The sequence below is a fragment of the Eumetopias jubatus genome, unplaced genomic scaffold (genome assembly GCF_037043125.1).
Source record: "Eumetopias jubatus isolate StellerSeaLion01/CBP00866 unplaced genomic scaffold, mEumJub1_p1.0 scaffold_6, whole genome shotgun sequence".
In the NCBI taxonomy this organism is placed as follows: domain Eukaryota; kingdom Metazoa; phylum Chordata; class Mammalia; order Carnivora; family Otariidae; genus Eumetopias; species Eumetopias jubatus.
In genome coordinates this window covers 31,699,493-31,715,772 of record NW_028274812.1, presented here as the reverse complement: position 1 = coordinate 31,715,772, position 16,280 = coordinate 31,699,493, and positions in this window count along the sequence as shown.

Below are 16,280 nucleotides of genomic sequence, written 5' to 3'. Positions count from 1 at the left end.
CTAGCTCCATCCACATCATTGCAAATGGCAAGATTTCATTCTTTTTATGGCTGAGTAATATTCCATTCTGTGTGGGATGCCTGGGTGGCTCAGTCGTCAAGCGTCTGCCTTCGGCTCAGGTCATGATCCCAGGGTCCTGGGATCGAGCCCCGCATTGGGCTCCCTGCTTGGCGGGAAGCCTCCTTCTCCTTCTACCACTCTCCCTGTTTGTGTTCCCTCTCTCGCTGTCTCTCTGTCAAATAAATAAAATAAAAATCTTTGATAAGAAAAAATATTCCATTCTGTGTGTGTGTGTACATATACATATATATATACGCAATTGTAAATGGGATCGACTCCTTAATTTCTCGTTCTTCTGTCTTGTTGTTGGTATATAGGAATGCCACTGATTTCTGTGCATTGATTTTATATCCTGCCACTTGACTGAATTCCTGTATGAGTTCTAGCAATTTTGGGCTGGAGTCTTTGGGGTTTTCCACATAAAGTATCATATCATCTGCAAACAGTGAGAGTTTGACTTCTTCTTTGCTGATTTGGATGCCTTTGATTTCTTTTTGTTGTCTGATTGCTGGGGCTAGGACTTCCAATACTATGTTGAATAGCAGTGGTGATAGTGGACATCCCTGCCGGGTTCCTGACCTTAGGGGAAAAGCTCTCAGTTTTTCCCCATTGAGAATGATATTTGCTGTAGGTTTTTCATAGATGGCTTTTATGATATTGAGGTATGTATCCTCTATCCCTATACTCTGAAGAGTTTTGATCAAGAAAGGGTGCTGTACATTGTCAAATGCTTTTTCTGCATCTATTGAGAGGATCATATGGTTCTTCTTCTTTCTTTTCTTAATGTATTGTATCACGTTGATTGATTTGCGGATGTTGAACCAACCTTGCAGCCCAGGGATAAATCCCACTTGGTCGTGGTGAATAATCCTTTTAATGTACTGTTGGATCCTATTGGCTAGTATTTTGGTGAGGATTTTTGCATCCATGTTCATCAAGGATATTGGTCTATAATTCTCCTTTTTGATGGGGTCTTTGTCTAGTTTTGGGATCAAGGTAATGCTGGCCTCATAAAAAGAGTTTGGAAGTTTTCCTTCCATTTCTATTTTTTGGAACAGTTTCAGAAGAATAGGTATTAATTCTTCTTTAAATGTTTGGTAGAATTCCCCTGGGAAGCCATCTGGCCCTGGGCTTTTGTTTCTTGGGAGATTTTTGATGACTGCTTCCATTTCCTTAGTGGTTATAGGTCTGTTCAGGTTTTCTATTTCTTCCTGGTTCGGTTTTGGTAGTTGATACATCTCTAGGAATGCATCCATTTCTTCCAGGTTATCTAATTTGCTGGCATAGAGTTGCTCATAATATGTTCTTATAATTGTTTGTATTTCTTTGGGTTGGTTGTGATCTCTCCTCTTTCATTCATGATTTTGTTGATTTGGGTCATTTCTCTTTTCTTTTTGATCAGTCTGGCCAGGGGTTTATCAATCTTGTTAATTCTTTCAAAGCACAGCTCCTAGTTTCATTGATCTGTTCTACTGTTCTTTTGGTTTCTATTTCATTGATTTCTGCTCTGATCTTTATTATTTCTCTTCTCCTGCTGGGTTTAGGCCTTATTTGCTGTTTTTTCTCTAGCTCCTTTAGGTGTAGGGTTAGGTGTGTATTTGAAACCTTTATTGTTTCTTCAGAAAGGCTTGTATTGCTATATACTTTCCTCTTAGGACTGCCTTTGCTGCATCCCAAAGATTTTGATGTAGGGTTAGGGGGTGTATTTGAGACCTATCTCCTTTCCTGCTGGGTTTAGGCTTTATTTGCTGTTTTTTCTCTATCCCAAAGATTTTGATGTAGGGTTAGGTTGTGTATTTGAGACCTTTCTCTTCTCCTGCTGGGTTTAGGCTTTATTTGCTGTTTTTTCTCTAGCTCCTTTAGGTGTAGGGTTAGGTTGTGTATTTGAGACCTTTCTGGTTTCTTCAGAAAGGCTTGTATTGCTATATACTTTCCTCTTAGGACTGCCTTTGCTGCATCCCAAAGATTTTGAACAGTTGTGTTTTCATTTTCATTCATTTCCATGAATTCTTTTAATTCTTCTTTAATTTCCTGGTTGACCCATTCATTCTTCAGTAGGATGCTCTTTAGCCTCCATGTATTTGAGTTCTTTCTGACTTTCCTCTTGTGATTGAGTTCTAGTTTCAAAGCACTGTGGTCTGAAAATATGCACGGAATGATCCCAGTCTTTCCCTGGGTTGAGGGATAGGAATGAGACCTGATTTGTGACCTAGGATATGATCTATTCTGGAGAATGTTCCATGGGCACTAGAGAAGAATGTGTATTCTGTTGCTTTGGGATGGAATGTTCTGAATATGTCCGTGAAGTCCATTTGGTCCAGTGTGTCATTTAAAGTCTTTATTTCCTTGTTGATCTTTTGCTTAGATGATCTGTCCATTTCAATGAGGGGGTGTTAAAGTCCCCCACTATTATTGTATTGTTGTCAATGTGTTTCTTTGCCTTTGTTATTAATTGCCTTATATAATTGGCTGCTCCCATGTTAGGGGCATAGATATTTACAATTGTTAGATCTTCTTGTTGGAGAGACTCTTTCAGTAGGATATAGTGTCCTTCCTCATCTCTTATTAAAGTCTTTGTTTTAAAATCTAATTTGTCTGATATAAGGATTGCCACCCCAGCTTTCTTTTGGTGTCCATTAGCATGGTAAATTGTTTTCCACCCCCTCACTTCCAATCTGGGGGTGTCTTTGGGTCTAAAATGAGTCTCTTGCAGACAGCATATTGATGGGTCTTGTTTTTTAATCCAATCTGATAGCCTGTGTCTTTTGATTGGGGCATTTAGCCCATTTACATTCAGGGTAACTATTGAAAGATATGAATTTAGTGCCATTGTATTGCCTGTAAAGTGACTGTTACTCTATACTGTCTGTGTTCCTTTCTGGTCTATGCTGCTTTTAGGCTCTCTCTTTGCTTAGAGGACCCCTTTCAATATTTCTTGGAGGGCTGGTTTCATGTTTGCAAATTCCTTTAGTTTTTGTTTGTCCTGGAAGCTTTGTATCTCTCCTTCTATTTTCAATGACAGCCCAGCTGGGTATAGTATTCTTGGCTGCATATTTTTCTCGTTTAGTGCTCTGAATATATCATGCCAGTCCTTTCTGGCCTGCCAGGTCTCTGTGGATAGGTCTGTTGCCAATCTAATGTTTCTACCATTGTAGGTTACATATCTCTTCTCCCAAGCTGCTTTCAGGATTTTCTCTTTGTCCCTGAGACTCGTAAGTTTTACTATTAGATGTTGGGTTGTTGATCTATTTTTATTGATTTTGAGAGGGGTTCTCTGTGCCTCCTGGATTTTGATGCCTGTTTCCTTCCCTGAATTAGGGAAGTTCTCTGCTATAATTTGCTCCAATATACCTTCTGGCCCCCTCTCTCTTTCTTCTTCTTCTGGGATCCCAATTATTCTAATGTTGTTTCATCATATAGTATCGCTTATCTTTCGAATTCTGCCCTTGTGATCCAGTAGTTGATTATTTCTCTTTTTCTCAGCTTCATTATTTTCCATCATTTGGTCTTCTATATCACTGATTCTCTCTTCTGCCTCATTTTTCCTGGCAGTTAGCGCCCCCATTTTTTATTGCACCTCATTAATAGCCTTTTTGATTTTGACTTGGTTAGATTTTAGTTCTTTTATTTCTCCAAAAGGGTTTCTGTAATAACTTCCATGCTTTTTCCAAGCCCAGCTAGTATCTTTAAAATCATGATTTTGAACTCTAGGTCCGACATCATACTAATGTCCATATTGAGTAGGTCTCTGGCAGTTGGTACTACCTCTTGTTCTTTTTGTTGAGGTGATTTTTTCCATCTTGTCATTTTGTCCAGAGGAGAATAGATGAATGAGAGAACAAAATGCTAACAGGGTAACAATGTCCCCAGAAAATATACTCTATACAAATCAGAAAAGACCTGAAGCTGGGGGAAAAGAAAGGGAAAGAAAAAAAAAGAAAAAGAAAAAGATAAAAACAAACAAAAACAGAACAAAACAAACAAACAAAAGAATATGATCAAATATGATCAGGCTGGTGCATAGATCAGTGCCACACACTAGACTTTGGCTGTATTTTGGTCTGCTAGAAGAAAGTGCCTCCCAAAATTTTAAAGAAAGAAAAACTTATATATGTACAAAAATAAGGGTTGATACGATGAAGGGATGGAATATGACTGTAAAGATGAAAATTATAAAAAAATTTATAAAAGGAATTGATAAGATGTTTGAAAAAAGAAAGAAGAGGACTTAAAAAGAAAAACAAAGGGAGAGAATGTGATCAGGCAGGAGACTAGAACAAAGCCATACACTAGAGATTTAGGGTATATTTTGATCTGTTAGAAGAAACTGTATCTAAAAATTTTAAAGAGAGAACAACTTACAGATATATGCCAAAAATAAAGGTAACTACTATGAAGGGACAGAATATGACTCTAAAAATGAAAAATAAAAATGTTTTTTAAAAAAGGGGTTGATAAGATGTTGGTTGAAAAAGGGAAAAAGAAAAATTCAAAAAAAAATTAACTTTGAAAGACTAAAGAATCATGGTAAAGAAGCCATGAATTCTACGTGCAGTATTCCCCTAGCGCTGGAGTTCTGCCGTTCTCATTGATCGGTAAACTTGGTTTTGGCTGGCGGTTTTTGCTGATCTTTTGGGGGAGGGGCCTGTTGCCGTGGTTCCCAGATGTCTTTGCGGAGGCGGAATTGCCCCACCCTTGCCGGTCAGGGCTAGGTAATCTGCTTGGGTCCATTTGCTCTTGGGAGCTTTTGTTCCCTCAAGCTTTCCGTACAGCGTTAGAGGACGAGAGTGAAAATGGCGGCCTCCCAGTCTCCACCCCGGAGGAGCCAAGAACTCGGGGCCCCACTCCTCAGTGCACCCCCAGAGAAAAGCAGTCATTCACTCCCGTCTCCCTGGTCTCCGGCCGCACTTCGTGCTCACCCGGCCTGTGACCGAGCATTTCTATCTCTGGTACCCAAACCCGTGTGGAGTCTCCAAACCCAGCAGATCCCTGCGGTGCGCTCCCGCGTCGCTCCTCCCGGGGGAGGAAGGAGAGTCTCCCTGGATCTGCTGCTTGTTGGGTCCCTGCTGGAGGAGCAGTGGCCTGACTGGGCCGCGGATCACGGTTTATGGCAACCCCGAGCTGGAGCACGCGCCTCGGCTCCGTCTCTGCATCCAGCTTCCCTGCTCTGATACCTGGGAGCTCTGCCACACTCAGGCACCCCCGGTCTTTCTGTGACCCCGAGGGTCCTGAGACCACACTGTCCCATGAGGGTTCCACCCCCCCGCTTAGCCGCTGGAGCGACGTCCCTCAGCGGAGCCGACTTCTAAAAGTTCCGATTTTGTGCTCCGCGGCTCTATCACTTGCCAGAAGCGGCTGACGGAGGCCCCCTTCCCCGCCGTCTATCCTCCCAAATATCGCCTCGGATTCACTTCTCTGCATGCCCTACCTTTCAGAAGGTGGTTGCTTTTCTGTTCAGAGTTGTGCTATCCTTTTCTTCCATCTCCCGTTGAGTTCGTAGGTGTTCAGAATGGTTTGATCCCTATCCAGCTGAATTCCTGAGACCAGACAAAATCCAGGTCTCCTACTACTCCACCATCTTGCTCTGCCTTGCCCATTTCTTAACTGGATTCTTTGTTTTTTGGGTGTTGAGTTTGGTAAGTTCTTTATAGATTTTGGATACTTTATCTTTGGACCTTTATCAGATATGTCATTTGCAAATACCTTCTCCTATTCCATAGGTTGTTTTTTAGTTTTCTTGATTGTTTTTTTTCACTGTGCAGAAGCTTTTTATCTTGATGAAGTCCCAATAGTTTACTTTTGCTTTTGTTTCCCTTGCCTCCGGAGACATGTCTAGGAAGAAGTTGCTTTGCCAAGGTCAAAGAGGTTGCTAGCTGTGTTCTTCTTTGGGATTTTGATGGTTTCCTGTCTCACATTTAGGTCTTTAATCCATTTTGAGTTTATATCTGTGTGTGATGTAAGAAAGTGGTCTAGTTTCACTCTTCTGCATGTAGCTGTCCAGTTTTCCCAAAACTATTTGTTGAAGAGACTGTCTTTTCCATTGGATATTCTTTTTTGGTTTGTCAAAGATTAGTTGACCATATAGTTGTGAGTCCATTTCTGGCTTTTCTGTTCTATTACACTGATCTATGTGTCTATTTTTGCACCAGTATCATACTGTCTTGATGACTACAGCTTTGTAATATAGTTTGAAGTCCAGAATTGTGATGCCTTCAGCTTTGCTTTTCTTTTTCAAGATTGCTTTGGCTACTCAGGGTCTTTTGTGTTTCCATACAAATATTAGGATTGTTTATTCTAGCTGCTTGAAGAAATGCTGGTGATATTTTGATAGGGATTGCATTAAATGTATAGATTGCTTTGGGTAGTATGGACATTTTAACAATATTTTTCTTCCAATCCATGAGCATGGAATGTTCTTCCATTTCTTTGTGTCTTCTTCAATTTCTTTCATAAGTGTTCTATAGTTTTCAGAGTACAGAACTTTTACTAATTTGGTTAGGCTTATTCCTAGGTATCTTACGGTTTTGGGGGCAATTGTAAATGAGATCAATTCCTTGATTTCTCTTTCTGCTGCTTCATTATTGATGTATAAAAATGCAACAGATTTCTGGGCATTGGTTTTATATCCTGCAACTTTGCTGAATTTGTGTATCAATTCTAGTAATTTTTTGGTAGAGTCTTTTGGGTTTTCTACATAGACTATCATGTCATCTGCGAATAGTGAAAGTTTGACTTCTTCTTTCTTGATATGCATGCTCTTTATTTCTTTTTGTTGTCTGATTGCTGAGGTTAGGACTTCCAGTACTATGTTAAATAACAATGGTGAGAGAGAACATGCCTGTTTTGTTCTTGACTGTTGAGGAAAAGCTCTCAGTTTTTCCCCATTGAGGATGATATTAGCTGTGGGTCTTTCATATATGCCCCACATATATGTCTCTACTTTGTTGAGCGTTTTTATCAAGAATGGATGCTGTATTGTGTCAATTGCTTTTTCTGCATCTATTCAGAGGATCATATGTTCTTATCCTTTCTTTTATTAATGTGGTATATCACATTGATTCATTTGCAAATATTGAACCAGCCCCACAGCCCAGGAATAAATCCCACTTGATCATGATGAATAATTCCTTTAATGTACTGTTGGATTTGATTTGCTAGTATCTTGTTGAGGATTTTTTTTTTTTTTTTTTTTTTTTTGGCATCCATGTTCATCAGGGATATTGGGCTGTAATTCTTTTTAGTGGGATCTTTGTGTGGTTTTGGAATCAAGGTAATGCTGGCCTTGTAGAATGAGTTTGGAAGTTTTCCTTCCATTTCTATTTTTTGGAACAGTTTGAGAAGAATAAATATTAATTCTTCTTTAAATGTCTGGTAGAATTCCTCTGGGAAGCCATCTGGCCCTGGACTGTTTTTGGGGGGAGATATTTGATTACTGATCCAATTTCTTTGCTGGTTATAGGTCTGTTCAAATTTTCTATTTCTTCCTGTTTCAGTTTTGATAGTTTGTAGGTTTCTAGGAATTTGTCCATTTCTTCCAGATTGCCCAGTTTGTTGGCATATAATTTTTCATAATATACTCTTATTATAATTGTTCATATTTCTGGGGTGTTGGTTGTGATCTCTCCTCTTTCATTTGTGATTTTATTTATTTGGGTCCTTTCTCTTTTCTTTTTGATAAATCTGGCTAGGGGGTTATCAATTTTATTAATTCTTTTAGAGAACCAGCTCTTAGTTTCATTGATCTGTTCTGTTTTTTTTTTTTTTTGTTAGTTTCTATATCATTTATTTTTGCTCTAATCTTTATTATTTCCCTTCCTCTGCTGGCTTTAGGCTTTATTTGCTGTTCTTTTACTAGCTCCTTTAGGTGTAAGGTTAGGTTGTATATTTGAGACTTTTCTTGCTTTTTGAGGTAGGCCAGTATTGCTATATACTTCCCTCTTAGGACTGCTTTGCTGCATCCCAGAGATTTTGGACTGTTATGTTTTCATTTTCATTTGCTTCCATGTATTTCTTTATTTCTTCTTTAATTTCCTGGTTAACCCATTCATTCTTTAGTAGGATGTTCTTTAACCTCCATGTATTAGTGGGTTCCCAAATTTTTTCTTGTGGTTGACTTCAAGTTTCATAGCATGTGGTGTGATAACATGCTTGGTATGATCTCAGTCTTTTTGTAGTTGTTGAGGCCTGATTTGTGAGCCAGTATGTGATCTATTCTGGAGAATGCTCCTTGTGCACTCAAAAAGAATGTGTATTCTGTTGCTTTAGGATGAAATGTTCTAAATGTGTCTGTTAAGACCATCTGGTCCAGTGTGTCAATCAAAGCAATTGTTTCCTTGTTGGTTTTTTGCTTAGATGATCTGCCCATTGCTATAAGTGGGGTGTTAAAATCCCCTACTATTATTGTATTATTACCAATGAGTTCCCTTATATTTGTTATTAATTTATATATTTGGATGCTCCCAAATTGGGGCATAAATATTTACAATTGTTAGATCTTCTTGTTGGATTGACCCCTTTATTATGATATAGTGCCCTTCTTCATCTCTTTTTATAGTCTTTGGTTTAAAATCTAGTTTGTCTGATATAAGTATGGCTATTCTAGCTTTCTTTTCACACCCATTAGCATGATAGATGTTTCCCTATCCCCTCACTTTCAATCTGCAGGTGTCTTTAGGTCTAAAATGAGTCTCTTATAGGCAGCATATAGATGGGTCTTGATTTTGTGTGTGTGTGTGTGTGTGTGTGTGTGTTTAATCCATTCTGATACCCTATGTATTTGGCTGGAGAATTGAGTCCATTTACATTCATAGTGATTATTGATAGATATGAATTTAGCACCATTGTATTACCTGTAAATTCATTGTTTCTGGAGATTTTCTCTACTCCTTTCTAGTCTTTGTTGCTTTTGGTCTTTCTTTCCCACTCACAGTCCCCTTTAATATTTCTTGCAGGGCTGGTTTTGTGGTCACAAACTCCTTTAGTTTTTGTGTGTCTGGGAAACTCTTTATCTCTTCTTCATTTAGGGACTGAGCATGGTGTGGACCCGCTCTGATCCTCTGGCGGATGGCCTTGCCCCACTGTGGTTTGTCCCAGAAAAGCAGTCGCAGGACTGCACAAGGGCTTGGAGTTTATGCTAAAGCACAGCAAATAGCTGGCATCCCGGTTAGTTGCCCTCTGGCGCCTCTTCTTGTTTGCTAATGAATGCAGCCATTCAGTGGAGTCCTCCCACTCTTTTGTTCCCTGAGAGGCAGGGCCACCTCTCCCAAATGTACTTCAGGTAGGGGAACTGTCTCTCCCCGCATGACCCAGGGGATCCTCAGAGGATGCTTCTACTCTCTGACTTCTGTCCTCCATCTCCTTCACAGGAGCATCGCTGTGCCCACCAGGCTTTACCCTGGTGATGATGCAGACTTCTAAAACTAGACTTTCGGGGTGCCTGGGTGGCTCAGTCAGTAAGCGTCTGCCTTCAGCTCAGGTCATGATCCCAGGGTCCTGGGATCGAGCCCCGCATCAGGCTCCCTGTTCTGCGGGAGGCCTCCTTCTCCCTCTCCACACCCCCTGCTTGTGTTCCCTCTCACTGTGTCTCTCTCTGTCAGATAAATAAATGAAATCTTTAAATAAATAAATAAATAAACCAGACTTTCAGCTCTGCTGCTTGTAAAAACTTGCTATAATCAGCCCCTCTCATTTTCTCAGTCAATGGTTTTGGTCAAGTGCTTTTCTTATGTAACCCCCCACATGCTGCTCTCTCTCTTTCTCCTCTCTGTGATCAGGGCTCCCTCCTCTCCATAGCATCCACAATTCTTTTCTCCCCTTAATCACATCACAGCACCTCCTACCTTCCATGATGTGGCCTCTTTTCTCCCTCTAGTTGTGCAGGTAGTTCTCTCTGTCCTCAGATTGAGTTCTTGGGTGTCCAGAATGATTTGAGAATTATCTAGCTGTGTTCAAGGGAAGAGGCATGCATAAGGTCCTCCTACTCCTCCACCATCTTAACTCCTCCTTCTCTATTTGTATTTATACTTCTTGGGGTACACTGTAAATGTATGTGTTTCATGAAACTTTGGAAGCTTTTGGACATGACTTTTCCAAATATTTTTTCTCTATCTCATTCTTTGTCTTCTTTTGGCACTCCAATTGCAAAAATGTTAGAAATATGCATTTAATTATACGTATGTTAGATTTTTTTGATTTTGTCCCACAGATCATTGCAACTCTATTCACTTTTTTTCAGTTCAATAGTTTTTCTCTCTGTTCTTCACATTGGATAATTTCAGACAGTTTAAAATTCACTGAGTCCTTCTTTTGTCATCTTCAGTCTACTGCTAGCCCTTCCAATAAATTTCTCACATTTTATTTTTTAATTCTCTATTTGATCTTTTATAGTTTATGCTTTTTCCTATTTACCCATTCATTATGAGAATTATTTTTTTACATTCTTGAGCACATTTTAATAGCTGCTTTAAAATTCTTCTAATTTTAACATTTTGATTATTTTGGATTCAGTTTCCACATTGCCTTTTCTCTTGTGTAAGAGTCATGTTTTCCTGTTTCTTAGTATATGTAATAATTTTATACCATATCAAGGGCATCATGAGTAATACATGGCACGGACTCTGAATGTTGTTTTCTTTCAAATAATATTGATTTAAAAAAAATGTTATCAAGAGTTAACCTGCCTTGACTTACACTTTATATGTTTCCCCAGTAGGAAGCAACTGAAATTGCTGTGCATTTGTTTCACCTTGGCTACATTACTAAGAATCTGACCCACATATGTGTAGTTTAAAAGCCAGCCATTTAGACAGAGTTAATACATAGAATAGTGGTCTTCCTTTTTCAGAGTCTCTCCTTTCTGGGATTTTCCCCGAACCTCCATTTCTAGTAGATGTGGTCGTTCTAAACTCTGTTCTCTGGTTTTCTAAGAAGTAAAACAAAATTTTGACAATTAGTTGCCCCATGTGGCGCTGACTGGAGTCTGCCCTTATACTAAAAGCCATAAAAATGGGAGGTTAGCCACTACCATTCTTTTTTCAAGCGTTGACCACCATCCTCACCCTCCCTCCCCCAGTTCTGTCTACTTTTGGTTACTGTTCTTTAGGTAGTTGTTTGAAGTTTTTTAAGCATACATTTGTTATCTGCAAGATGGTTAGTCTTGCAGAAGCTCCTAGGAGTTGTGTTGTATTTTATTATGTGCTGGATTAGGTGAAAAATCTCCACATAGTCAGGTAGTTTGAGAAGCACTGCCTTACAAGATTTTCCATAGCTCCTAGCTCCTATAACCAAGATCCTTAAAACCACCCTGTTTCTACTATTCCTCAAACCTGATTACTCAGCAAACCCTTTAATTCTCTGAGCCATCTAATAGCTTATTGGTAGATTCATTTTTTTTTATGTTGGCCATAGGTCATTCAGTTGTATGCAAAGAACTATAATTGATACAGTATTATCCAAATTTTCTACAATGAACATGCTTTCTTATTCCAATATAAGAAAGCAACGACTGTCATTTACAAATAAAGAGATCATCTATAACTTGGAAACACAGGAGGAAATTTGGCATCAGCTATAACTCAGTGTCATGTGCTGAAGTCTTATGATATCAAAAAATGAACAGAGCAGACTGCATAAGTGTTCAGCATTTACTAGACGTTAAAATTGTTGCAAAATGATAGTATAGAATGTCCAAACCAAGAGTCTTTAAGAGCATCTCATTCAATTCCCCATTACGTTTTGCAGATGAGGCAAGAAGAGACTAGAAGTATTTTGACCAAGGCTACAGAGTCAGAAAATGATAGAGAAGGAGTCCACATAATGAATTCTCGAATCATCAGTCTGCCCTTTAACTTCATTGTTTGGGGTTAGAACGGGTTAGGTGACTAGGGCTTTTTTCTCTCTTTAATGTAGCCCTAGTTCTAAGGACAAGAGTGGTCCTGGTTTTATTCCAGTGGTTCTCTAATAAAAACTGCAGTTATCGAACACATTTTAGAGCATCAGGACCCAATTATTCAAAAGAAATGTTACACAGATAACAGCAGATCTAGTCTAAAGAAAGCAGCATTGGGGTCTGGAGGTCTACACACTCAGGTCCTCCTTGTATCCCAAGCGAATACATTTAATGTGAATTCAGGGTTTGCTCTATTGGCCACTACTCTTTCATTTATAAATTACCCGTGTTGCTGGTTTATAATTAGTTTATTCACATACCTTAAGTGTTATCTCTAATTATCTTCCTCAGTATGTTTAGTTCCCCCTAATTCTGAATCTGCGCTGTAGCAGGAAGTAACAGCACCCAAAGAGCTCTGGGGAGGATCTGGTAGCAATAACAACAAGGACAGAGCAAACATTCTTAGTAAGACCTATGAAAAGTTTGGGGCACCTGGGTGGCTCAGTCAGTTAAGCGGCTGCTTTCGGCTCAGGTCATGATCTCAGGGTCCTAGGACTGAGCCCTGTGTCTGGCTCCTTGCTCAGCAGGGAGCCTGCTTCTCCCTCTGCCTTCTGCTCCCCCTTCTTGTGCTCTCTCTCTCACTCTCTGTCTCTCTGTCAAATAAATAAATAAAATCTTTATAAAAAAAGACTTACGAAAATTAGATGAGAATCACACAACCCCGCAAAATATGTAAGCTGTTAACATAGGCTTCATACTCAGCTTTTCAGTCATCTAGCCCCATTCTTTCCTATAACCATTTCCCCTCTAAAGACTAGGTTTTCCAATTAAAGGCCTTACATATTAACTTTACAAGCTATGACCAGGTGTCTTTATTAATTCCATTCTTATTCATCTCGTTTCTTATTTTCTTTTTCATTCTCTTCCCTCTTACCAACTTTTCTTTCTTTGATTCTTCCCTTGATATAACAGGATTCTATCTTCTTTGGCCTAAACCTCTCTTCAGCAACAACTCATTTTCTGCAGTATGTTTAAAACCACATGCTACATAAGCCAAGACTAGGCCTATATGATCCTGAGCTGCAGCAAGATAATATTTCCTGAGTTTTCTCCTATTTCTTAGCTCCCATTTCCACCCGTTGGGTTTATTTTCTATCCCCTAAAGTAGGGACATTTAAAAAGTTTTCAAATTAAACATGGTTTTCTTTTAAATGTGGTTTTCTGGGATGCCCAAAACCTCCCACTAATTCACAAGAGATGTTAATTTATCTCGCTCTAGTTCTGTAGTTACCTATAGTTTTCAACATGGCTTTCTTTTAGGTATGCCATCTACCCAATTGCTTCTTTAAACTTATTTAATTTGATGTGTTTACGCAGTACACATTAGTTTGGTTATTCCAATATGCAAGTCACTGTACTAAGTGCTGGGTCGTTTAGGGCAAGAGAAAGTAATACTTAAGAACCTTTCCATATATATTCTTTCTTTCTTTTAAAGATTTTATTTATTTGTTTGACAGAGAGAGAGAGCACAAGCAGGGGGAGCGGCAGAGGGAGGGGGAGAAGCAGCCTCCCCGCTGAGCATGGAGCCCAACAAGGGGGACCCTGGGATCATGACCTGAGCCGGAGGCCAACGCTTAATGACTGAGCCACCCAGGCACCCCTCCATATATATGAAGTTCTCTATGAGATAAATAACTACATCCACAGGCACACTGGTAAACACTTTAAAAAACCATCCCATTTAATCTTCACAAAATTTTATAGTACTATCAGGATTTTGCTGGCTCATAAAAGTAACTTGCCCAAGGTCACAAAGTGAGCTGAAATTTGAACTCAGCTCAGCTGGTCCCTATCACTCCAAAATATAAAATCTTTAATGGGCCCTGACCCAGCTTCTCTTCCCAGCTCTGATCTTCCAAGTTAGTTTGCTGTAGTTTAACTCAAAGATCTTTTCTATCATTTAATCTGTCCTATATCTCTTCTTCTGACATCTGTTATAGGCTGAATCGCGTCCCCCTGAAATACATGTATTCAAGTTGTAAACCCCAACACCAGATATCAAGAGCCTATTTGGAGGGTTGTTTTAAATGTAATTAGTTAAGATGAGGTCATAACAGAGTACGATGGGCCCTTAATACAAGGTAACTAGTATCCTTGGGGCACCTGGGGCACTCAGTTGGTTAAGCATCTGCCTTCTGCTCTGGTCATGATCTCAGATCCCCTCAGCGGCCTCCCTGTTCAGCCAGCAGTCTGCTTCTCCCTCTTCCTCTGCGCCCCCTTCCCCATTTGTGCTCTCTCTCACTCGGTCTCTCTCTCAAATACATAAATAAATAAATAAATAAATAAATAAATAAATCTTTAAAAAAAGTTAACTAGTATCCCTGTAAAAAAGAAAAGTTTGGACAAAGGGAGAATATCATGTGAAGATGGAATTATGCTGCCACAGCAAAAGAACACCAAGATTTCTGGCAAACCTCCATAATTTAGGAGTCAGGAAAAAGCAGATTCCCCCTCACAGCCTTAGAAGGAACCAACCCTGCAGACACCATGATTTCAGACTACTGGCCTTCAGAACTGTGAGATAATAACTTTCTATTGTTACATAACAATAAAAAATTATTTAAAAAATAAAATAAAATAAAATAAAATGGGCAGAGGAACTGAATAGATATTTTTCTGAAAAAGATATACAAATAGCACATGAAAAGATGCTCAATATCACTAATCATCAGGAAAATGCAAATGGAAACTAAAAGGAGCTATCACGTCACACCTTTAGATGGCTATCATCAAAAAAAAAACTTTCTATTGTTTAAGTCACCCAGGTTTTGATACTTTGTTACGGCAACTGTAGCAAACTAATAAAATATCTACAAGATCCGGAATGCAAATTTCTACTGTTCTCTTTTTCTGCCTAACACTGCAATATTCCCTTTCTCCATCTATCCAGCTTTTTAGCACAATGAAGTAGAATCAGTTGCATTGTTCCCAACTTCAGATGTGAAGAGTTATTGAATTCTGTGATCATCCACATTTGGGCAATCATTCAAATGGATAAGCAGTTGGAAACATGTCCTTTGAAGTCCATTGGGCTCAAATACCAGTTTCTGCATTTACTAGCTGTGTGATCTTGAGCAACTCTCTAAGCTTATTTCCTTCCTTTGTTAAAGGAGGCTAATACCACCACCAACATGTAGGGTCTCAAGGACAATCAAGGGAGAAAACATAATAATTTAGCACATTAGTTGGCACATAGAAAGTGCTAAACAAAATCACTTACTATTATTTATTGTTCCTAAAACAAACTTTAGAATTTACCTTTCATGGGTATTTCAGATGCTCATTTGTGTACTTTTTATAAGTATTATAATCTGCTCGTATAAGAGTGACTCTGGCATTTAGTCTCTAGTATTGTCTTCCACCTTTGGCAATATCTAAAATTGAGAGGCGGTAACTTTAAGCAAGTGAACTAAAAAAATTTATATGAAAGAATCCTTGAATCACCACTGTGTCCTTTAAGTTCATTCCTAGGATTAGAAACAGCTATATACTAGAACTTCAAAAAAAAAAAAAATTGGTCTGGTTCTAAGGAAAGAGCGTTACAACTGACAGAAAAAGTATTCATAAGGTGAAATATTAAGGCATAGGCCCATGATATTTGAATCTACATAATAGACTACCAGCTGCTAGAAGACAGAAATCAACAACACAAGTGAAAAGGTACTTAATTGTTTTCCCTCTGTATAAATACATTGTTTGCAAATTATTATCCCCTTTTATGTTTCTTGAGTTTTTACCAAATTCTCTGCCTTTTCTCTAAGATTTGTTTTGGGGGGGCACGGAGAAATCTGATATGAAATCTAATGCTTAGCACATTAACTTTTATTAACTTTAGATAATTAGAAATTGCTTAAACTACCACATTCTCTTTTGGAAAATACAAGTGGTATGATAACTTCCAAAAAAGCCAAGGAGGCATCCGTGCCTTTGCCTTACTCTCTCCTTCTCTTAGAATACCCTCTCCTTTTCTCTCATGCTCCCTGTTTGGAACTCTTTCATTTGTTGTTGTTTTCCTATTTTAAATGTTGCCTCAGACTCAAATTCATCTTTCTCTTTCCACATCATCCCCACTCTCTAACCCCCCTGCCACTTTGTACCTTACCTGTGGCGTTTAGGTATTCTAATCTTTGGTTCGAATCTTAATCCTACTACAACCTGTGAGAGCGGCAGAAATAAATCTCATTCTTATAAACTCCGTAGCTTTTTTTTTTTAAGGCAAATGTTCAATAGGTAATTAAGTCAACAAATAAGTGAGCAGCCTTTTAGGATGAAT